Source organism: Canis lupus, chromosome 10 (assembly GCF_048164855.1).
Source record: "Canis lupus baileyi chromosome 10, mCanLup2.hap1, whole genome shotgun sequence".
Classification (NCBI taxonomy): Eukaryota; Metazoa; Chordata; class Mammalia; order Carnivora; family Canidae; genus Canis; species Canis lupus.
Genome location: NC_132847.1, coordinates 53,174,722 through 53,200,022, shown reverse-complemented (window position 1 = coordinate 53,200,022; position 25,301 = coordinate 53,174,722). Strand labels below are relative to the sequence as shown.

General features: G+C 41.6%; 1 protein-coding gene and 1 long non-coding RNA gene across 4 annotated transcripts in view; one reads left to right on the top strand and one right to left on the bottom strand.

The window, feature by feature from the left end:
* The window catches only part of PHF24 (PHD finger protein 24), a 170,538-nt gene extending 160,047 nt beyond the window's left edge, over nucleotides 1–10,491 (bottom strand). The window contains exon 1 of one of the 2 annotated variants that reach the window (XM_072841776.1): nucleotides 10,327–10,491. The gene's annotated coding sequence lies outside the window, so the exon portion shown is untranslated. The remainder of the gene's footprint in view (nucleotides 1–10,326) is intronic. The other variant, XM_072841777.1, reaches the window with a different exon arrangement.
* Nucleotides 10,492–10,590: 99 nt separating this feature from the next.
* LOC140641637 (uncharacterized) overlaps nucleotides 10,591–25,301 on the top strand; it is a 33,013-nt gene continuing 18,302 nt past the window's right edge. The window contains exons 1-2 of one of the 2 annotated variants that reach the window (XR_012038223.1): nucleotides 10,591–10,794; nucleotides 11,629–11,707. This is a non-coding gene — a long non-coding RNA (uncharacterized lncRNA). The remainder of the gene's footprint in view (nucleotides 10,795–11,628; nucleotides 11,708–25,301) is intronic. The other variant, XR_012038222.1, reaches the window with a different exon arrangement.

Genomic DNA, 25,301 nt, shown 5'->3' with positions numbered 1-25,301 from the left:
TACCAGTCTTCCCTTCCTGAACATACGTACACATGATTATGTGACTGTATATGTTTATTTTGATGTGTTCGTGCACATTGTACAGTGTCGAATTCAGCTGTATTCAGCTCCCAGGATCTGCCCAGTGTCTTCTCCTCAGAGGATGACTCTTGTCCTCTCCCCAGCCAAAGATAGCACCGATTAGTCTGCCTCCTCCTGTCCTCGGTGCCTGTCATCATTCCCCCTTTCTTCAGTATGTCCCCATGCATTTCAGAAAGCATCAGAACCACTTACTGGGTTTTTTTTGTTTGTTTGTTTGTTTGTTTGTTTTTAGAAGCACTTTTACTGTTAAAGCAGACAAACAAAAGCAGTTAGGAAACTTTTCTAAAGTGTTCTGTTCCATTAAACAGTCACAGAAGGTGGCCAGGGATCCAGAATTTAATGCCACACACGAGACTCTAAACCGGATAAGCTGCTCAGCACTGAATAGGGACTGTGGCCCCTTTGGTTTTTCTGGACTATCCAATAATTGGCTATTTTGTAGTAATATGTGTTTATCATTAAGGGAAAGATAATGTGAAATTCTATGAACTATGCCAGAACTACCAAGAACTACCCAAGAGAAAGACTGAGAGGCAAGCTGATCTCACCATATCTTGCCTATATACTCCCTTACATATAGGCTAAATGAAGTTCCTCCTACAGACCTGTTTTACGAACCCTCCAATAACTTGCCATAGTAAGTCAATACTAGAGCCCTTTCCCACTTCCTCTTCAGTCAACCTGCACTCCCACCCTCAACTCCAGCACCACCACCAGCCTCTATAGCCATTGCCACGAAGTGGATCTCTTAACGGTGGCCATCAGATTAATATTCCCTGACCTCCCAAAGAGGTGTGAATGGACCTGTCCTAATTCTCCATTAACTGAGTTGGGGCAGGCAATGGTGCCCGTGGAAGGAGGACTGGAATCCTGGCCCTTAAGGAGGCTACAACAGAACAGCATAGCTGAAGGTTGTGCTTATTCCACTCAATATAAGGTTCTGTATGAATAAAAAATTTGGGTCTCCTTCAGAAGGAAACTTCTGACTGAAATTTCAGACCAGAGAATGATTTCAGAGAAAGATAATAAACATGAATAAAGGGCAGCAAAACACAAGGAAAGCATTACAAAATCCTCAAGCATGTGTTTTTACCATTTTCAAGCCAAATGTGCGACCCTTAGAAAGGATGCAGATTTTAAGGCCTAAGTCACAAGAATGGAATGTGAAAAAAAAATCAGAGTTAGAATCCTAACTCTGACATTTGACAAGTTACTTATTATTTCCGAGCCCCAGCTTATCTGGGAAAGGGGGAGAACTGTATATCCATACCCAAACCTCAATTGCTGTTAATATACTGATGATTCCCAAAGTCACTTTGTTGCTCTAGTCTTTCTTCTGAGCTTCAACTGTATAGCCAATAGATAGAAGGAAGCTCCATCTTGCTCCAAAGACAATGCAAATTAATTCAAAGTTTCCAAACACCTTCTGCCCCATCAAACTCCTTTCTAATGTCAGGGAATATCACTATACATCCACTTTTTTGCACAAACCATACATCAAGTCAGTCACTGGTTCTAATTTTTATAGAACCTCACGTTGCCCCTTTCCTCTATGTTTACTGCCTCTGCTTCTGATTTAGTTTCTCACCCTTTCTCTCCTAAAAAATTACAATAGAATCTCATATCCCCAGGGCTTAGGATAGTGGTTGGTGCATGGCAATACTTAATAGACTTGAATCCAAACCTGGACTGAGGAAGCAGATAAATTATTACATCAATGTGATGAGCACAATGGTGTGTGAGGTCCTGCCATAGAAGGAAGTACTCAGCTGATGAAAAGGACTCGAGGGTCACATAAAAAGGTCACAATAAAAATGACCTTGAGAGGCATCTTGCATTTGACAATTAAAATATTTGTGTACTTGATATGTGTCAGGAACTATGCCAGACAAAACAATCACCAAAGACAGGCTTTACCTCTATAGAGATCATTACCGAGTAGGCTTGTGTGACCAAACTGTCTAATCAGGGGATCCCTGGGTGGCTCAGCGGTTTAGCGCCTGCCTTCAGCCCAGGGCAGGATCCTGGAGTTCCAGGATCCAGTCCCACGTCAGAATCCCTATATGGAGCCTGCTTCTCCCTCTGCCTGTGTTTCTGCCTCTCTCTGTGTGTCTCTCATGAATAAATAAATCTTGAAAAAAAAAAACTGTCTAAACAATTTATACAGGGCTACCTGGATGGCTTAGTCATTTAAGCATCTTCCTTCAGCTCAGGTCATGGTGCCAAGGTCCTGGGATCCAGCCCTGAGTTAGGCTTTGTGCTAGTGGGGAGTCTGCTTTTCCCTCTTCCACTGTCCCTCCCCTCAACTTGTGCTCTCTCATGCTCTCTCATAAATAAATAAATAAATAAATAAATAAATAAATAAATAAATAAATAAAATCTTTTTTAAAAACCCAAACATATACACATGGTTGTCCAATATTCATCTCAAAAGTGAAATCCTAATTCCCTGCCCCCTTAACACCACCCAATCACACATACCAGACCTATTCCAATTGCAGTGTTTCCCACATCAGTTAATGGCACTTCCTCTTGTCCGTTCAGTCTGAAACCATTGGTGTCATTTTGATGTTTCATCGCTAACAGTCCATATCCAGTCATCAGAAAAAGGTGTTTCCTCTGCTGATTATGTGTATGACAATGCTCTCAGATGATTAGAATGGCGGGAGAGATTTCAGGGAAGTTCTAGATGAGTGGAGCCTAGTGCGTGAGGCTAGAGACAAAGAGGACAGGTAGCGCATCTTAATGTTCAAAGACTAGATATGTTTAAAGGGTAGGAGGAGAGAACTGGCAGGCAGGAAAAAAGGTTGCTCTGAGTAGATGGGATGCACCTCTGTTTTGGATACCTCACATTTCTCAGAAGGTGAAACCTCTGCATTCCCACATGAGCCAAGAGCTAGAGGAAGTGTAAGAAATGCTGCAGTCTCCCTATGATACAGTATGAAGGACTGTGGGATGACTCTACTTCATTGATTCCTAAAGAAATTCAACATCCATCAAACCAAGAGGCAATGGCAGGCCTCTCATCCACGATAGGACCCTAGCACTTAGCACAACATGTCTACTGCTAGCAGGATGGGAAAAAAGCCAGGATGGGAAGAAACATGAATGTGTCCCTGCTCTAAATGATGACTCTGTGCTTAAGAGATGGGGGACCAGCCCCCGTTGTGGCTCCCAAGGTGAGAAGATATAAGGCCCAGGTCTGTTGAGCCAACAACCTCCAGGTGTTTTCCTAAGGCATCCCCAAAGACCAAAGGAGATCTTATGACAGGCACATCCTCCCTGCCTAGTGGAAGTTAGGCAGACAGCCACAGAACAAGGAGACATGAGGGAGGACTCGGCATGAAGAGAATGACCCAGAAAAGATCACAGCAGCATCATGTGGGAAGACAAGGTTAATGTGCACACATCCTGACTTAGGTGGAGCAGGTCCTTCCCATGGTCCCCTAACACTACTACCTGTCCCAGAGCAGTGTGAGTTCATAGTGCTGACCAAGGTCTTACAACAAAGGGTTGAGGGTATAAAGATGAGCTGGAACAAACACCTTCAGGATTCTCAGTTTTCAGCAAAGTCAAGAGCTGAGAGAAGACAGGGGTCAGAGCCCGTGACTCATGTAGGATGCTGTTGAGGGATGAAGCCTTGTTCATCCCATCTCATAACCCTAGCACAACCCCCACCCTCCAGTTTTCCTAGGCTCAAGAGAGGTAAAAATCAGAATTTTTACAGAAACTCAAGCATTTACTACTCCAGAATTGGTGGTAGATGCTAGGAATATATCAGTGCTTGCTAGGGAACCCTGGAGTTCACCTCTGGCGCTCTGAGGTAACGTGTCATGGGGAACCCATGGACCCCATGGACCCCTTCCCTTAATCTCTGCAGAGGGCACCTGAGAATTCTATGGAGGGAATTTCAGGCAACTGACCACTGCAGTGCAGGAGAGTGGCTTCTCCACAAAATCACTTCTCCTGTCAAACATTGAGTCCTAGAGGATAGAGACCATGACTGCTTCATTTCCGTACCTGCTTACCACGGCCCATTCAGGGAAGGCAGTGAACTCAGAATGAGAACAGGAATAAACCCCACAGATGCTACTTCCTGCACCATGTGAGAGTGGGCTGGGCTTCTTCTCTTTCCCAGCCATCCAAAGCCTAATGTTCCACTGGGCTCAGAGGCCCATGGCAGAGGCCAGGGCTGTCACAGAATGAAGAACAAGAATGGTTGCTGTGTCCGATGCAGGGAGAGGAAAGAAGGGAAGACAGCCCGGACTTTAGGTGGGGTATGAGGAATGAACACAATGTAAGGTGCTGCGGGACACAGAGGACCAGATCCCTTTAGGTCTGGCTGGGCCTGCAGAGGACTGTTCATTCCTATCCCCAGAGACAGCGAGGCCAGGACCCTGAATACTTGGTCTGGATGAGAGCATGGGGAGGGAAAGGGGGCCTGGGAAGGGGCCAGAGGGAGATCTCCGTTTCCAGAAGGAGGGGCGGGTGCTGCCAACTGCCCCCCTTTTCCCGCCTCGACGGTAGCTTCTCTGGGTCTGTGGCCAGGAAAGGAGCATACTGGGGGCTTTCCAGAGTGTATCGCCCCAAGGTCAGGCCTGTTACAGAGGCCACGAGGGCAGGACCCTGGGCAGGCAGCTGGACCCGTGGGAATCCAGACAGCGGGATGGTAAATGATGCTGGCGGTAAATGATGCTGGCAGCTGGGGAGTGTCAGGGGAGAGGGGCAGGGTAAAGTGAGAGGCCAGAGCCAAATCCCACACATAGAGACACATGGACACAGATATCTAGCCACACAGATACACAAACACAAAGACACAAATTCAATGAGGCCACTCCAAAACTAATTCAGAATAGTGCCCAGAGACATGCCCAGGAAACACACCTGCATAGACTCAAGAACACCCTGAGTCAGACATGCTGGAGCAGACACTGCCACAAGCACACAGGCAGACACAAACACAGGTTTCACCCTTGCAAACAGATACAGACCGACAAACACAAATGCGGTCCAAATTCATCCCCCAAAGTTGCTCTCCTCCATAAAGCCGCCTAGGCCACACCTTAAACCAGGCTTGTCTTTCTTTCCCTCCTCTAAACTCTGCTGAACATGAGAGACTCCTAACTCTGGGAAACGAACCAGGGATGGTGGAAGGGGAGGTGGGAGGGGGGTGGAGATGACTGGGTGGGGGGCATTGAGGGGGGCACTGGATGGGATGAGCACTGGGTGTTATTCTATATGTTGGCAATTGAACACCAATAAAAAATAAATTTATAAAAAATAAATATTAAATAGAAAACAAAATAAAAAAAATAAAAATAAAATAAACTCTGTTTTATAATTCCTGTCTCATGCTTGTGCTTTACTAAGGATAGTCCTGGTTTCACATGCATACCCCTGGTCTCAACAACTTGGCCGTGGGCTTTCAAAGAAATGACAAGGTCAGCAGTGAATCCACTGCCCTCTTCAGCAGCCCCATCCCTCACCTATACACCCATCTTCATCCCCAGGAGTGTCCTCAGTTTACTGCAGGGTCCTGACCCCCAGCCTCAGCAGACACAGATTCTAAGGGAAGAATAAAGCAGACGGACACACCCTTTCAAGGGAATACTGGTGGCAATTACCCCCAAAATCTATACTTTGCCTTATGCTTACCATTGTCTACCTCCAATCTGTAACCACCATATCAATGCTATTCTAAGCACAGTTACCTAAACCATACATAGCTACACCTGTACCTGCACTAGATGCACAAATATCACATAGTTATGACAATATGAGTCAACTGCACTCCAGGAACTCATAGTTCCTTCAGTAACACCTGCATAGTCATCAGGGCAGGATGTCCCTGTAGTGCTCAGTGTTCAGCTAGGTACCCAGGCTGTTTGACTCTTGTTAAACAGAAAAGTGTGCAAGGGCCCAGCCCAGTCCTCTGGGACTAACCCAGCCTCTAAGCTGAAATTCCCGCTATACCCTTCCCTGGCTCCTTCCTGTCAAGCTGGGAGCATCTGTGGCCTTGGATCCCCCATCCAGGCAGAAGCAAATGTGCCTGGGACCTGGGGCTGAAGAGGTTTGGAGATTTCCAACACTTGCAACAACCATACCTAGGAGCTGTATCTCAGAGCCTGGCCTAGGTGCCTGTCCTAAAAATATAGTGGACCTACTGACACTGGGTGAGAGTAGGATAAACTAGCACACTTCTTCTCCCCCTCCTCCAGAATCTCAATCTGACGAAAGGGTATATGCACAAGGAACTCATCAGCAAAGGTAAAGCTGAAGCAAGTCATTATACCTCCCTCATCCTCTACCTCCTCACTTCTCAACACCAGGCACCAGGACCTTTAGTATAGGACTCCTCTGCACCTCGGCCATCCTAGAGGTTGTTAAATACTGCTTAGGCTCTGGCAGGAATTCACCAACCCAAAATCTTCACCCAACAGATCACAACTCTTAGGTGGACACTCACAACTCAGGTATATACCCACCACTCTTTGTGTCCCCTTCCCCAATGTCTATATTCAGTCTGGCCTGAGGACCAAGAGATGGGCTTGGTTCAGGGCTGCAAGCTCCAAAATATGCACGAGGTGCTTCAGAAATCAGTAAAATCAGTTTTAATCTCTAAAAAAATAAGTGACATATATGACAGATACATCTATGACAGATGCCTACTTACAGTAGTCTGTGTTACAGGAGAGGAATGCTAAGATTTGGGGTCCACTCCTTTTAATTTTTTTTTTTTTGGCCCACCCCTTTTATAGGAAGAAAAAGCAGTCTGGTCTTTGTCCAGGGAGAGATGTTGCCTTCTTTCAAGGTGCTTGTTGTAAATACAGTTTCAAGAAATGGCCTGGAAAACAGTGCCCTACTTTCTTGACATACCCAGTAAAAACATTCAGGAATGCTAAGAGCCCATTGTAGGTTGTTTCTCCCAACCATAACTAGCAATGTTAGAAATAAATGAATGGTTTAGAAAAAAAAAATTGCTTTCCATGTGTGAAAGAAGTCCTAGGAGAGACATCCAGGTTAAAAAGGAAATCAGTTGAGGTACCTGGGTGTTTCAGTCAGTTAAGCAGCCTAAATCATGATCTCCAGGTCCTGAAATGGAGCCCTGTAGCAGGCTCCCTGCTCAGTGGGGAACCTGCTCCTCCCTCTCCCTCTGCCCACCACCCCCCTTGTTTGTGCTATCAAATAAATAAATAATATTTTTTAAAGAAAAAGAAAAAAAATCAATTCAGAAATACCCCACTATTTATGCTTAATGAGTACTTCTTTAGCAGATAAGTGGAACTGGGGTTTTCTGTGTCCTTATCAAAGAACAAAAGAGAGATAGAAGATATTATCATAGAGACAACATTCATGTTGAGGAATTTGTGGTAATTTGAGAAGGGCTTGAAAAAAACTTCAGACACCAGGGGCAAAGGGGTGGTAAATCCCAAAGAGACAAGAAAATAGAATAGGCCCCATTAGCCAAACAAAATGGAAGAAATAAGAGCAAACTAAACCTTTTCTAGGTATTCTTTATGGAGGAAGTCTCTAAGGTGGCTTCCCCCATGTTCCCACTCCCTGGTGTTCGTGCTTTGTGTAATCCCATCTTCTTGAGTGTGGACAGACCTTGAAGTGGCCATGTTGGGGGGGGTGGTTCGTTTACCCTCTAGGAACTATAGGTGGTCTTTAGATGCTATGTGTAGTTTCCAGCTAAGAATTAACAAGAATCCAGGGCCACGGTTATTATGACTGCAGAGAAATGAATTCTGCCAACAACCTGAGTGAGCTTGGAAGATTCTTCCCCATGCAAGCCTCCAGATGAGAACACAGCTCAGCCAATACTTTGCCACCTTGTCAGACCATAACTGTGAGATCATAAATCGTGTACCATTTTAAAACACCATATTTGTCGTAATTTGTTGCAGAGTAATAGAAAACTAATAAAGTAAAAGAAACCTGAGAAGGGAAGTGGGGAAAACAACTCAAATCAGTAAGTTCCACAGGTAAAAATAGGAGTTCCAGATTTTCTTTGGATTCAGGAAGGAGGAACAATCAGAATAGTTTACACTGCTTTACACAGCACAAGAGCTGAATAAATCTTTCTTTTTTAAAAAAATATTTTATTTATTCATGTGAGAGAGAGAGAGAGAGAGGCAGAGACACAGGCAGAGGGAGAAGCAGGCTCCATGCAGGGAGTCCGATGTGGTACTCGATCCCAGGTCTCTAGGATCACACTCTGGGCCGAAGGCAGTGCTAAACCACTGAGCTACCCAGGCTGGCCTGAATAAATCTTTCTTAAAGAAATGCTGCAAAGATGATTGAAGGAATCAAAGAGTTTATTTGAGATCACAGTGTCAGTATCCTCTCTGTAGTTCAAAGTGGAGCAGAAGGGTCTAATAAGACCAATTCTTCAGAACTTGTTTCTAGAAACAGTATAATCCTGAACACATCATATCCACTGTGCTTCCTCAGAGATGGAACCTGATTACTGAGTTGGGGTTAGCAGGAATGATGACAGGTAACCAATACAACAAAATCGGTCATTTCTTTGATCACAGGAGAGAGCTACCAAATTTGTAATTTGGCCAGTTTCCATATCATACCACATTTCTTTTGGATATACACTAAAGAGTAGAAATGCTGGGTCATATGAAAATTCTTTGTAACTTTTTGAGGAACCATAAAACATTTCTACAGCAGCTGCACTACTTTGCATTTCTTTAGCAATGTACTAGCATTCCAATCTCTCCATATCTTCACATTATTTTCTGGTTTTTTCTTTTTTCTTTTTTTTTTTTTTTTTTGAGAATAGTGCTGGTTAGGCATTTATGTAACTTCTTTGAAGAAATGTCTATTCACATCCTTTCCATTTTTGAACTGAGTGTAGTTTTTGTTGTCGTTGACTTGTAGTTCTTTATGCATAGTAGATGTTGATCACTTACCAGATATATGGTTTGCAAGTATTTTCTCCCATTCCATGGGTTGTCCTTTCTCTCTTCAGTGAATCCTTTGATGCACAAAAGTTTAAATTTTGAGGAGGTCCAAGTTTTCTATTTTTTCTCGTCTGTGCTTTTGATGTTATACCTAAAAAACCACTGCCAAATCCAAGGTTTTGAAGATATTTCCGTTTTTCTTCTAAGAGTTTTATATAGTTTTACCTCTTAAACTTAAGCAAACATAATTCTTGCTTCTGTCTCTCTTTGATATCTCTTCCCAAATAAAATCTGAAAAAACATATTTCATGATTCCAACCTCTGTAACCTTTTACAAATTGCTTAAAATCTCTGAGTCTCAGTTTAATTATCACTGAAGGGATAATATCACAAGGTTGTTAGAAGAGTTACATGTTTAAACACTGGAGCTCAATAATCTCATGCATCCTTTTTCCTCCGTTCAAAGGGCTTTCTCTTCCAGGACCAGCCAGGATCAATTACTCCACCTCATCTTAACTGCTTGCTTATGGACAGTCGAGCCCAGGGCCTCAAGTCTCCCATCTTTGCTTCAGAGGCCTCAGTGGTCCTCCCTTCCCCTATGCCCTTTGCTCTAAGAGAAGTTCCTGCCTCCACAAATTCCAGCCTGGAGCCAATCTGGGCTACCGCGGAGAATAAATTTCTAACGGGGTTGCGGGAAGGAATGGACAAAGGCAGCAGCCCCGCAGGGCCCCAGCCCCTCAACCACCTTGGAGGGACACAACTTCGGGCACACTGACCCCTAGAAAAGTCAAGGCCAAATTCCTTTGGTGCATATGGGGAAGTTACTCCTGGCCTAGATCCCGTAGCAGCCTCCTCTCCTTCCAGTCAGAGATTCATTCCTTCCGGCGGTTCTAGCGCTCAGCCTAAGGTATTCCTTCACACAGGAGTCCTCCCTCTGTGCGGTCCCGCTCCACCGCGCAGGCTCCCGAGGCTCCCCTATGTTCTCAAATGGTCTTCCACTGAGACAGCACCAGAGACTACCCTTGGCCTCCGCGAGTTCTACAGACGGTCTGGTCTCTCTGCGGGGACAGTGCCCCTCACGCTGCTCCTCAGAGAGAGCCCTGGAGTCCCCCTTCACACAGGGGTCCTCCGTGGGGGCGGCTCCCCGAACCGCCTCCGGGACTCTCCCAGCGGCAGAGGCGGGGACCCTCGGGGTTTATCCACTTACACAGGGACTCCCTTAGGGGCTGCTGCCACACAACACCTCACAGTCCCCAAAGGGCTGTCCGCGGCCCGCAGGCTCGTCCCTTAGGGTGCCTGCCGAGTCCCCGCCGCCCCCGCCCCCGCTTACCGGGACCGTCAGGGTGCGGGACGCGGGTCCGGGACTGGCGGACTCTACACTGCGGACCCCGCGCCGCCCATGGCCGCTCGGGAGCCGGCGTGCTGGGGCCGAGCGCCGGGAGCAGGAGGCGCAGGCGGAGCAGCAGGCTGAGGCGGCGGCGGCGGCGGCGGCGGCGGCGCGCGCGCCCCAAGCACACCCACCCGCCCCACCCCCGCCCCGCGCGGCTGCGGCGCGTGCGCCCGCGCGAGAAGACCTCCGCGGGCCGGTGGGCGCGCGCCCCGCCCAGTGCTCCTGAGCCTCGTGCCGCGGCCCTCGGGGCTCGGCTGGCGACCTCGCGTGGGGAGGAGGCGCTGAGGCAGCGCAGGAGGCCGGCGGCGGGCTCCGACACCTGTGGGTCCGGGTGCCAGTGGGCACCGTCGACCAGTGTCCGGCTCTGCGGCGCCGGGTCTTCTCGGCAGTCGGGCTGCCAGCGGCAAGGTCAGTGCTGGCCCAGAGGAGGCGTCCCGGGAAGGGGCTCCGCGGCGGCGGCTCTCGGCTCCCGGCTCCTGGCAGCCGAGGCGGCGCGTCCGGCCACCCGCACCTGCCTGGGGAGGTGAGAATGACTCATCCAGGCGGCCTTGGCCGGAGCCCTTCCCTCCGTCGCCAGACCCTGCTGCAGCGTGAGGGCCTCCGGGCGGGCGACCCGCGCGTTAGGGCGCTCACCTTGGCGGTGCCCCACTGCGGAGTGGCCAGATGAGCCTTCACAGAGTGCTCTGCTGGCCCAACTGTTCCTGTGCGCTGTATTCTGAGGTTATTGGTCCTCCATCCCCAGCAGCAGGCAGTACTGTAAGGTAACCCACTTTTGCCTGCCGCAGCCTCATCCCTCAGACTATTTGAATAGCCAGCATGTGAGGAGGCCAGCAGTCCTCAGGGATATAACATGCATTACACCAAAGTGCATGCTCTGAAGAGGGCAAGAAAAAGATCAAGTCATAAAGCACCTAACAACTAACTATAAAGAAATAAGTGAAGATACGCAAACGATATGCCAAGAACCCTTTGCAATTTCATTTACATCAACACACCTTCATTTTCTTGTGGACTCATACATGTTTCCAATACAATTCGCGTCATTTTTTGAGCGTCTACTATTTGTTACATACTGTGCTAGCCGGGTAATAGGGGATAAAAACAAAACTCATTTTGTCCTTAACATCTTGGAACTTATCAATAGGGAATAGAAGAGCAATATAGTTAGTACTACATATTCCTAACCCCCTTTTTAAAAAAAAATTTCAATTTAATTAACATATAATGTATTATTATTTTCAGAGTAAGAATTTAGTGATTCATCAGTTGAAGTAATCAGCACTTGGGTGTTGTATGCTATCACTTCTAAACAAAGTACCAGGTACTATTCTAAAAACTTTAAATATATCAAGTCATGAATTTTTATACCATTCCTTTGAGGGACTGTACTGTGTGAGGCACAGAGAAGTTAAACAACTTTCAAGGTCACGAAGCTAATACGTGGTGGAGCTGAGATTGAAATCCTTAAATTCTGAATTCATTTTTTTAAAAGGTTTTATTTATTTATTCATCACACACACACACACACACACACACACAGGCAGAAAGAGAAGCAGGCTCCATGCAGGGAGCCCATGTGGGACTTGATCCCGGTCTCCAGGATCCCGCCCTGGGCTGAAGGCAGGCGCTAAACCACTGAGCCACTCAGGCTGCCCTTTCTCTCTCTCTCTATCTCTCTTTTTAAAAAATTTTATGTATTTATTCATGAGAGACACACAGAGAGAGAGAGAGAGGCAGAAACACAGGCAGACAGAGAAGCAGGCTGCATGCAGGGAGCCGGATGTTAAATTCTGAGTTCAGACCCCAGTTCCTATTTTACCGTACTGCCACTAAGAAAAAGGATAGTAACCACTAATATATGGAATTCTAGACTTAGCATTTATTTCACTAATATATGGAGTTCTAGACTTAGTATTTATATCTCAGGAACCTTTTTATTTGCTTTAAAAGTAACACAAGAGAGCAGACAGCTTTCTCTATAGCTTGGAAGCCCCTAACCTTGTTCAGAATTATATCATACAAACAGTTTCATAGATAGGAGTCTCTGAACTGTTTTTAGTAAGTGTTTTATTTCCAGGCTGACAGGCCTATATGGAAGAAAAAAGCTGTAATAATATCACCATAGAAACCTCTTGTGGTTAATTTTTTCTTCATTCAAAAACACCTGTGTATTGTGCATCTATAGTATGTCAGGCATTGTGCTGAGAACCAGAAGGAGTGCAAATAAGATTAAGACACAGTACTATCTCAGAAGGAGTTGTAATCTCATAGAGGAAGTAAGCATTGACAGAGAGCCATAATATAAAACAGTGAATTATGCTCAAAAGAGGAATGAAATGCAATGGGAATTCCAAGGAGAGAGACAGATAACCTCATGAAGAAGCTTGGATTAAGGAGAACACAATGGTCATTTAACTTATTGTTGATATTTAAGTATTACAAGCAGTATGAGAATTTATAAAATTCTCTTATTTCTTAAAAAGTACACACAAAGTTCTTCTCATGTTCAGAAAAGACAGCTTTTTACTATAAGGATTGTTTCGGGTATGAAGAGGTTAAAGTTTTTTTTTTTAAGATTTTATTTATTCATGAGACACACACACACACACACACACACACACACACACACACAGAGAGGCAGAGACACAGGCAGGGAGAGAAGCAGGCTCCCTGCGAAGAGGATGTGGGACTCAATCCCAGGACCCGGGGATCACAACCTGAGCCAAAGGCAGACTCTACTTAACCACTGCCACTCACGTGCCCCAAGTGCAAATTTGTTTTTAAAGATTTTAATTTATTCATGAGAGACAGAGAGAGAGAGAGAGAAGCAGGCTCCATCCAGGGAGCCTGATGTGGGACTCAATCGTTGGACTCCAGAATCATGCCCTGGGCCGAAGGCAGGCACTCAACTGTTGAGCCACCCTAGTGTCCCAAGTGCAAACTTTTTGAAGAGGATTTACTGTATTTCTCCTAATGAGGGGCACAGAATAGAATGATGATGCACAAGATAGCATTTCAAGGCCTAACGAATAGCAAAAGAAGACGTAAGGTGGTTTGCCTTTCTCTGATGATTAGTGATGTCAAATAGCTTTTCATGTGTCTATTGGCCATATCTGTATGTCTTCTTTGGAAAATGTCTATTCAGGTCCTCTGCCCATTTTAAATCAGATTATTATGATTATTTTTTGGATGTTGTAGAAGTTCTTTATATATTTTGGTTATTAAGCCCTTCAGGTGAATGGTTTGCAGATATTTTCTCCCATTCAGTAGGTTGCTTTTTGTGTTGTGGATGGCTTCCTTTGCTGTGCAAAAGCTTTTGTTTTGGGGTAGTCCCATTAGTTTATCTTTACTTTTATTTCTCTTGCCTGAGAAGATATACCTATAAATATATTGGTAAGACTGATGTCCAAGAGTTTACCTATGTTTTCTTTTAGGACTTTGATGGTTTCATGTCCCACATTTAGATCTTTAATACATTTTGCGTTTATTTTTGTGTATGGTGTAAGAAAGTGCTCCAGTCTCATTCTTTGAGGTATCACTTCATATCAAAAGACGAGAAATAACAAGTGTTGGCAAGAATGTAGAGAAAAGGGAACCCTCATAAATTTTTGGTGAGAATGTGTATTGGTGCAACCATTGTGGAAAGCAATATGAAGGTCCTCAAAAAATTAAAAATAGAAATATATGATGTAGTAATTCTACTACTGGGTATTTATCCCCCAAAACCAAAAACACTAATTTAAAAATATAGCCCTTGGGATCCCTGGGTGGCGCAGCGGTTTGGCACCTGCCTTTGGCCCAGGGCGCGACCCTGGAGACCCGGGATCGAATCCCACATTGGGCTCCCGGTGCATGGAGCCTGTTTCTCCCTCTACCTGTGTCTCTGCCTCTCTCTCTCTGTGTGTGTGTGACTATCATAAATAAATAAAAATTTAAAAATAAATAAATAAATAAAAATAAAAATATAGCCCTATATTTATTGCAGCATTATTTACAATAGTCAAGAAATGGAAGCAATCCAAGTGTCCATTGGTAGATGAATGGATAAATAAAATGTACTACATACACACGAATATTACTCAGTTATAAAAAAGAATGAAATGCTGTCATTTGTGACAACATGGATGTACCTAGGGGGTATTATGTTAAGTGAAATAAGTCAGAAAAAGACAAATACCATATGATTTCACTCAGTTGTGGAATCTAAAAAACAAAACGAGTGAAGAAACAAACAAAAATAGACTTATAAATACAGAGAACAAATTTGTGGTTGCCAGAGGGGAGATGGATGGGCAGATGGGTAAAATAGGTGAGAGGGTTTAAGAGGTACATACTTCCAGTAATTAAATAAATAAATCATGGAGATGAAAAGTACAGCATGGGGAATATAGTCACTACTATTGTAATAACGTTGTATGGTGATAGATGGTGACTACACTTATCATGGCAAGTACTGAGTAATGTACAGAATTGTCAAATCACGGGTGCCTGGATGGCTCAGTTCATTGGGCATCTGCCTTTGGCTAAGGTTGTGGTTCTGGGGTCCTGGGATCATGCCTGGTGCCAGGCTCCCTGTTTGCTGGGGAGTGTGCTTTTCCCTTTCCCTGTCCCTCTGTCCCTCCCCTCTTGTGCTCTTTCTTCCTCTCAAATAAAATCTTAAAAAGGGGGGGGAGTGATCAAATCACTGTGTGGTATACCTGAAACTAATATTCTATGTCAACAGTACTTCAATAATAAATATATATGTTTAAAAAAATAAGAAGTAAGGTGAGGGTGAACAATGTATGTCGGGGTGGGGGGGCAACCAGGAGTCTGACAAGACAGGGTCAAAGACTGCTGGAATGAAGTGTGTACCACACAGAACTGTTGTTGCAAGATAGAGATTATGTTTTCAACTGTTTTTTTACTTACTTTTTAATTATACCAAACATATGCCATAAATATTCTAGGATGATCTCAGTTCAGAAATTTGATGCCATTATGTCCATAAGTTCTTGTCATTTAGATTGACAAATCTTAATGACAGCATATCCATGTTAGTTTCTGGAAAGAAGAGATCATTGTTTATTCAACAAATGGGTTTTTTTAAAAAAAGATTTTATTTATTAGAGCCCGAGAGAGAGGTAGAGAGAGAGAGAGAGAGAGTACCAGCAAGGAGAAGGGCAGAAGGATAAGCAGACTCCTTGCCAAATGTGGAGCTTAATGCAGGGCTCAATTCCAGGACCCTGAGATCATAATGTGAGTCAAAGTTAGATGTTTAACCAACTAAGCCACCCAGGTGACCCTCAATAAACGTTTAATAAATAATGAGTTCAGAAAGGCAGAGAGAAGCTATTTGATAAAGAACGCTAAATAGTTAGATATTTTAATATGGTAGGTAATAAGGAACCCCTATGAGTTTTTGAGAAAGTAATTGCATGTTAAAGACCACCATAAACATTTAAAAGTGTTATCTTTTAGATAAAAGATTGAATGAAAATGCATATGATCTTCTGTCAGTAGGTCAAAGTTTTTACTTTTAAATAAAGGTTTAGGGGATCCCTGGGTGGCTCAGCGGTTTAGCACCTGCCTTTGGCCCAGGGCGTGATCCTGGAGTCCCGGGAGTGAGTCCCACGTTGGGTTCTTGGCATGGAGTCTGCTTCTCCCTCCTCCTGTGTCTCTCCACCCCCCCATGTCTATCATAAATGAATAAATAAATCTTTAAAAAAAATTAAAAAGGTGTATTTATCTGAAACAGCAGAAGCAGGAGGAGCAGGGAGGAGAAAGAATCTCAGGTAGACTCTGTGCTGAGCAAGGAGCCTGATGCGAGGTTCAATCTCACCAACCTCAAGGTCGTGGCCTGAGTCGAAACCAGGAGTCGGACCCTTAATTGCATCACCTGGGTGCCCCAGGGTCAAACACAATTTTAAAATATAAACGTGACAATGAGTGTGTTTTCTCTTAAGCCTTAGAAAGAAAAAAATCTGTTGGGATATTGAGGAGCTTGCGGGGGTGGGGAGGATAATCAGAATGCCACTGAATCCTATTCTGTACTTTCCATAATCTGATGGTGACTTTCAGTGGAAGGTAATCAGTGCACCTTTTTTGCTTATAATACGTATCTCTTGGGGCAACTACTTAGCACACAATTCCCCTTTGCTGTGAGTGGCTCTACAGCACAAGGATAAGATCTCCGTGGCCTTCTCAGACTAAGGCAACTCACCCCTGGCTGTTGTCAGTTGATCCAGAGGTAGACACTCAAATTGGTGCTATCATAGTCTCTCCCAGGAATTTGAAACTCAGAACCACGTAATATATGGTAATTCTATGTTTAATTTTGAGGAACTGAAAAAAAAATTTTTTTTGAGGAACTGCCAAACTTTTTTCCACAGTGGCTGAACCGTTTTACATTCCCAGCAATATTGTATGAGAATTCCCATTTTTCTATATCCTCGCCAACACTTGTTATTTTTCAGTTTTTTTTCTCATTATAGACATTGTAGTGGATATAAGTGGTACCTCAGAGTGGTTTTGATCTCCCTAGTGACTAATCATGTTGAACATCTTTTACCCTGGGATCATGATCTGAGCTGAAAGCAGACGCTTAAATAACTGAGGCTTAACCAACTGAACCACTCAGGCACCATGGCTTTGGATGTTCTAGTACCTTTGTCTTTCCATGTACATTTTAGAGACAGCTTGTTTATTTGTACAAAAAATCCTGTTGGAATTTTAATTGGAATTGTGTTAAATCTTTAGATTAGTTTGGGGAAAATTGTCATCATAACATTAACTCTTACAAACTCATGAACATTGTATATCTCTTAATGTATTTAGGTTTCCTCTGATTTCTTTTATTGGCGTTTTAGATCCTGCACATATTATGTTATACTAAAATATTTGATGTTTTATGTGCAGTTTTCATAATTTCAATTTCCGATTATTCATTGCCAGTATAGGGACATACAATTGGTTTTTTTATTACTTTTGTACCCTGTGATCTTGATAAACTCATATATTAGTTATAGACCTTTCTTTTTTTTTTTTTTTTTTTGGTAGATTCCTTGAGGTTTCTCATGTAGACAATCATGTTGTCTATGAAAAGAAACAGTTTTATGTATTTCCAATCTGTATGCTTTTTGTTTTTCTTTTTTTTTTCTTTTTGTTTGCTTTTTGTTTTTCATTCATTATTTTACTGGCTAGGATTTCAGGATGATGTTGAATAGGGGTGGTAAGAGAAGATATCCAATCTTAGGGAGGAAAACATTCAGTTTTTCAACATTAAGTTATGTTAACTATAGGTTTTTTACAGAAGTTCTTTATCAGTTTAAGACTCTATAGAAGGTGAGGATGGCCTCCACCTAATAGGCAAGAATCCAGGGCCATCAGTCTTACAGCCGTAGGAAATGAATTCTATTAACAATCTGAGTGAGTTTGGAAGTTTCTTCTTTCTTAATATTAGTTTCCTATTCCTGCTCTAACAGATTTCCACAAACCTAGTGGCTTAAAACAACACGAATTTATTATCTCATAATTTTGAAGATCAGAAGTCGTGCATGAGTCATATGAGATTAAAGATCAAGGTGGCAGCAGGGCTGAATTCCTTCTGGAGGTTGCGGGGAAGAATCCATTCCTTGCCTTTTCCAACCTCTAGAGGCCACCTGTATTCTCTGGCTTGTGGCCCCTTCCTCTGTCTTCCAAGCCAGCAATGGCTGGTCATATTTTTCTCACATCATATCACCTTGACTTCTTCCATTGTCATATCTCTTTCTCTGACTTCCCTGCCTGCCTCTTTCTCTTATAAGGACCCTTATATTTACATTGAGCCCACCTAGATAATCCAGAATAATCTCCCATTTTAACAATCTTCATTTAGTCACATCTGCAAAGCCTGTTTGCTATGTAAGGTAACATATTCACAGGTTCTGGGGATAAGAGCATTGACGTATTTGGAGAACCATTATTCTGCTTACTGTGCCAGTCAAACCCTCATACGAGAACACAGCCCAGCCAACATCTTGATTGCAACCTTATGAGACCCTAAAAAGCATCCAGCTAAACCAAGCATGAACTCCTAACCCACAGAACGTGTGAGGTAGTAAATGTGTTGTGTTAAGCCACTATGTATGTTTGTGGTAATTTGTTAAGCAGCAGTAGAAAATGAATACAATGGGCATGTAGTTATTCATAACGTTTCTTCATTATCCTTTTAACATCTGTAGGATCTGTAATGGTGTCCCTTATTTTATTTCTGATATTAGTAATTTGTGTCTTTTCCCCCACTCTTGGTAGTCTGGCTAGAGGTTTGTCAATTTTATCAATCATTTCAAAGAATCAGCTTTTGTTTTCATTGATTTTTCTCTATTTTTCTATTTGTAATTTTTTTATAAAACTTCACTTGGGGTATCTACATGGCTCAGTTGGTTAAATGCCTGCCTTCAGCTAGGTCATGATCCCAGGATCCTGAGATTGAGCCCTGCCTCTCTCCCCACTTGTGCACGCTCTCTCTCAAATAAGTAAATAAAATCTTAAAAAAAAAAAAAAAAAAGAAAACCCTGCTCTTTATTATTTTCTTCCTTTTGTTTTCTTTGGGTTTAGTTTGCTCTTCTGTTTTTAGTTTAAGGGGGAAACTTGGATTTTTGTACTGAGATATTTATTTTCTTTAATGATTTTAAATTGAGATAAAATTCACATACTGTAAAACCCACCTTTAAAAAATGCAGTTCAGTGGTTTAGTTTATTCATAGTGTTGTGTAATGGTCACCATTAATTTCAGAACTTTCTTCTTTATTAATGTAAACATCTCCAAATTTTGATACGTCGTACTTTCATTCAATTCAAAAGTATTTTCTCATTTCCCTTGAGATTTATGCCCTGATGCATGAGTTCTTTGTAGTGTCTTGTTTAATTTCCAGTTATTTTAGGATAATCTTAGGTACCTTTCTGTCAGTGATTTCCATTTTATTTCATTGTAGTCCAAGACTCTGTATGATTTCAATTCCTTTAAATTTATTAGAGTTTCTTTTATGGCCTGGAAATATGAAATATGGTCTACCTTGGTGAATCTTTCAAGTGCTCTTTCTTTGAGAGAGAGAGTGTGTGCACATGTGCTTTTGATTCAGGGTGGGGTGTTGGCGGAGACAGAGGGAGAGGGAGAGAGAGATCCTAAGCAGATTCTGTGCCCAGTGCTAAGCTGGACTCGGGGTTCCATCTCACAACCCTGAGATCATGACCTGAGCTGAAATCAAGAGTCACAAGCTCAACTGACTGAACCACCCAGTCATCCCTCCCTTAAGTCCTCTCTAAAAAGATTTTTTGTTAGCTGCAGTACACTGTAAATGTCACTGGGGTCAAGTTGGTCGACAGTGTTCTTCAGGTCTCTCTCTTTACTGATTTTGTATTTACTTATTGATTACTGAGAGAGCAGTGTTTAAGCATTCAAGTATACTTATGAGTTTGACTTCTAGAAATACTAGTTTTTGCTGTATGTATTTTGAACATCTGTTGTTAGATACGTACACCTTTAGGATTGTGATGCTACCTTTGTGAATTAACTCTTTTATTATTACATAATGTGGCTCTTTTTCCTGGTAATGGTCCTTGTTCTGAAGTCTACTTTGATATTAATATAGGTACACCATGTTTCTTTTAATTGGTTTCCAATGATATTTATTTTTCCATCTTTTGACTCTTTATCTGTAACTTGTTATTTAAAGTAGATTTATGGGGATTCCTGGGTGGCTCAGTGGTTTAGCGTCTGCCTTTGGCCCCAGGCATGAGCCCAGAGTCCCGGGATCAAGCCCTGCATCAGAATCCCTGCATGGAGCCTGCTTCTCCCTCTGCCTGTGTCTCTGCCTGTGTGTGTGTGTGTGTGTGTGTGTGTGTGTGTGTCTCATGAATAAATAAAATCTTTTTTAAAAAAATAAAGTGGATTTGCTGTAGATAGTGTATAGTTGATTATTATTTTTATTTAGTCTGACAATGTCTATTGTTTAATTGGTGTGTTTATACTATTTATATTTAACATAATTAATGATATATAGATTAAGATCTCTTCCTCTCATGTTCTTTATACAGTCATTCAGCAATTGTTTTTAACTCTTTTATTGAGAATTAATTTACAAACCATAGATTCCACTTAAGTGTACAATTCAGTGTTTTTTAGTACATTTATAGAATTTTGTAACCATCAGCATAGGTCAGTTTTAGAGTAGTTTTACCATTAGGAAAAGATCCCTCTTGCCCATTTACAGTTATTCCACTCCTCACTCCAGTCATCCGTGAATCTACACTCTGCCTGTGTAGATTTACTTTTTCTGGACATTTGATACAAATGGATATTTAAATATAGCATGTTTCTGAGGTTCATCTATGTTGTAGCATGTAATACTTCTTTCCTTTTTTTTTAATAATTTTTATTTATTTATGATAGTCACAGAGAGAGAGAGAGAGAGAGAGGCAGAGACACAGGCAGAGGGAGAAACAGGCTCCATGCACCGGGAGCCCGACGTGGGATTCGATCCCGGGTCTCCAGGATCGCACCCTGGGCCAAAGGCAGGCGCCAAACCACTGCGCCACCCAGGGATCCCTACTTCTTTCCTTTTTATTGCCTTCTAGTAAGTTCATTGTATGAAGCCATGGTTTTTGTTTATCCATTCATCAGCAGATGGACATTTGGATTAATTTCTGAAGGTTTTGGCTATTTGACCATTTATTTCTGGACTATCAATTCTGTATTATTGGTCTAGATGGCTGTGCTTGTACTAATATCATGCCATTGATTAATAGATATTAATATCATGCTATTAATATTATTTTGAACTGGGAAAATACAAGTTTGTTCATCTTCAAAATTGTTTTTTTCTATTTAGGGTTCTTTGAATTTTCACATATAACTTAATATCAATTTGTCAATTTCTGCAACAAAGACAGCTTGTATTTTAATAGGGATTGCACTGAATCTATTGATTTGGAGAGAATTGCCCTTTAATAATATTTCATCTTCTAATCTATGAACATGAAATGGCTCTCAGTTTATTCAGCTCTTTTTCTTAGCAATGGTTCATAGTTTCCAGTGTATAATTCTTATATTTCTTTGGTTAAATTCCTGAGTTGTTTTCTTAATTTGATTTTTGGATGACTCATTGGTTGTATTTAGAAATGCAAATTCTCTTTTGTGTATTGATCTCATGACCTTAACAAACATTAGTTCTACCAGTTTTTTGTTTTTTGATTACCTAGAATTTTTTTTCCTCACAGGATCATGTTATTTATTAGTAAAGATAGTACTACTTCTTCCTTTCCAACATAGGTGCCTCTTATTTGTTTTTTGGCTAGTTGTACTGCTAGAATCTCTAGTGTAATGTTACATAGCAGTGGTGAAACCAGATATCATTGCTTTGCTCTTGATTTTAGGGAGAAGTCACTCAGTATTTCATAATCGCTGTAAGTATGATGTTAGCTATAGGTTTTTCATAAAAGACATTTATCAAGTTGAGGAATTCTCTTCCTAGTTTGTTGCAAATTTTTTCACAATAGTACTTGAACCTTGGTGGAAAAGGGCTCCATCAGGTTCTATTTTTTCACACAGCAGTTAAATTACTTGGGTCATGACTCACAATTAAAGAGAACTCTCCCTATACCTCGATTATTGAACTTGTCAACCTATGGCAAACTTAAAATTAGGAATTTCCAGGGGAAAAAAAACAACACACCAAACTTCCCTGGAAGCAGACAATAAGGCAAAGCAGATAGCTTACACCTAACATCACAGAACAAGATTCTATTAGATTCTCTGTCTTTTCCCCAGAACTCATTTTTTATAACAATTATTGTGATATTACTGCTTTACAGATGAACACAAAATATTCATACTCATATTCCTTTTTTTAAAGATTTTATTTATTTCGGAGAGACAGAGTGAGTAAGCATGAGTGGGTGGGAGGGGCTGAGAAAGAAGCCGACTCCCTGCTCAGCAGGGAGTCCATGTGGGGCTTGATCCCAGGACTCTGGAACCATGACCCCAGCTGAAGGCAGATGCTTAGCCAGCTGAGCCACTCAGGAGCCCCTCATGTTCCTTTTTCTGTTCGAGATTTTCTCTACTCACTAAAGCCTGCCACTCAATGCATGCCCTCCTTTACTAATCAAAATGGTTGCTGGTTGTGTAGCCACTCAAAAGCTTGGGAAGATTCTCAGTTAATATTAGGACTAGCTCCCATATGTGTATGTATGACAGGAAAATGGCTTTACGAGAAGGATTGGTATCCATCCCTTGGCTATTGAACTAATACTTATGACTAGTTAATCTAGTACTGGGAGGAGGCTTGGAAGCCAAAGGATGGCCCATAACCACTCAAATTTCATTACTAGAAATCTGTCCCTATACAAAGAAAACCTTAATGGGGGCAGCCGGGGTGGCCTAGTGGTTTAGTGCCACCTTCACCTGGGGTGTGATCCTGGAGACCTGGGATGAAGTCCTGCGGTGGGCTCCCTGCATGGAGCCTGCTTCTCCCTCTGCCTGTGTCTCTGCCTCTCTCTCTCTCTGTGTCTGTCATGAATAAATAAATAAAATCTTAAAAAAAAAAACACCTTAATGGTACTGGACTTAATTTAGAGCATGTTGTAGACTCACTCTGTGAGAAAATCACACAGTTTGATTTTCCTCAAATTATGGAGATTGGACTTCTATATATAATAATACAGATTTTAGAATAGATAATGAGGAGATAATTCTGATTATGCTATTAGGAAAATGACTGTATCTAACCTTAGCCTATTCTGCAAAATAAGTAAAAATTACCTTGGGCCACTTCTTGTATATTGCTCTACAAATCATAGATAAAATTCAAGCTGTTCCCCCAAACTGGCATGAGGTGGTCACTTTTAACCAATCCTCAATTATTATATCTAGTGATATAATAAACCACTGAAAATAATAAACATCCTTTTATAACAGTATACCTTTGAGTCTCATTCCCTGTTAGTTTGAGAGCTCCCAATTGCAAACTATTTTTATATGCCAAATAAACTGTAACTAATTTTTAAAAAAGAAAAAATTTTCATGAATTGCTGTTGGAGCTTTTGAATTTTTTCTGCACCTATTAAGGTGATCATGTAGGTTTTGTCCTTTTTCGTATTACCATGATGTACTATATTAATTGATTTTTATATGTTAAATCAGACTCATATTCCTGGGATAAATTCCATTTTACCATATTGTTTAATTCATTTTATATTTTGCTAGATTCAGTTCCCTCTTACTTTGTTGAGGATTTTTTGTGTCTGTATTCATGAAGAAAATTGGTTTTATGATTTTTTCTTTTGATATATTTGTATCATGGTACTGTTGACCCAACAGAATAAATTGGGAAGTGATTCTTCCTCTGCTATTTTCTGGAGAGTTTGTGAAAGATTAGTATTACACATTCTTGAAATTTTGATAGAATTGGCCTTTGAAATGATCTAGGATTTTATTTGTGGACTTTAAATTATTGATTCAACTTCTTTATTTGTTATGGGTCTAATTGGGCTTTCCATTTCTTCTTGAGTTAGTTTTGGTAATTTGTGTCTTTTTAAGATTTTGTCTGTTTTCTATAAATTATCCAAATTATTAGCATAAAGTTGTTTACATCATTCCTTTTATGACCCTTTTAATTATTCTAAATTTGTAGTGAAGTTTACCTTTCCATTTCTATTTAGTAATTTGTATCTTCTTTCCTTTTTCTTGGCTAGTCTAACTAAAGGTTTATTGATTTTTTTCTTTTCAAAGAACCAACTTTTGCTTTTATTAATTTTCTTCATTGTTTTTGTTTTCTATTTCATCGATTTCTATTGTATTTTTATGTCCTTTTTTTCTGCTAGCTTAGCATTTAGTTTGTTCATCTTTTCCTACTTTAAGTTTAAAGCCTAAAGTTATTGATATGTAATTATTCCTTTCTAATATAGGCTTTAAAAAATTACCTATGCATTTATCTTACCTGCTCATTTCCTTGGAATGCTGCTATAATGCCTCTTTTTTTAAAGATTTTATTTTTTAGTAATCTCTACACTCAGTGTGGGGCTTGAACCTACAACCCTGAGATCAAGAGTCGCATCCTCTACCAATCAGTTGCCCCATGCCTCTTTTTTAACCATCAGGATTGGAATCTCAAGTTTATGAGTCTTGAAGGTTGCAGAGGGGTAACCAGTGTCTTGCACTGGACATCCAGTATCTAGTATCAGCATCCACTATTCAGTGCCAGCATCAGTATCCAATATGGCAACATTGGCAATTTAAGCTAAAGGATCCAGAGTTCAATGAGAGCAGCAGCAGTATTTTCATTGGACTCATTCTCTGGTATTATTGTGAATGTGTTTACTCTGAGCAGCATCTTTTGGTTCCTGTATGTTTTTTAATCTTGCATCATCAGTCTTTCAAGAGGTTCTCTGAGCTACACAGCATCTTTTTAATAAACTCTTTTCCTAATTAAATCAACCAAAGTTGTATTCAGTTGATTCATTGGTAACATGACTGGTCTATGCACCCTGCCTTACCTTGCCTCCAATTTTTGCTATCTACAACTTATGTTTTTAAAAAGTCAGGTCAAGGGGCGGAGCAAGATGGCAGAGGAGTAGGGTCCCCAAGTCACCTGTCCCTACCAACTTACCTAGATAACTTTCAAATCATCCTGAAAACCTATGAATTCGACCTGAGATTTAAAGAGAGAACAGCTGGAATGCTACAGAGAGAAGAGTTTGCGCTTCTAACAAGTACAACTCGTTTTTAGCTACTTTGCACTGAGCAAAATGACTAGAAAGAAGAACTCACCACAAAAGAAAGAATCAGAAACAGTACTCACTGCCACAGGGTTACAGAATTTGGAATACAATTCAATGTAAGAAAGCCAATTCAGAGGCAGAATTATAAAGCTACAGGCAGCTCTGGAAAAAATGCATAA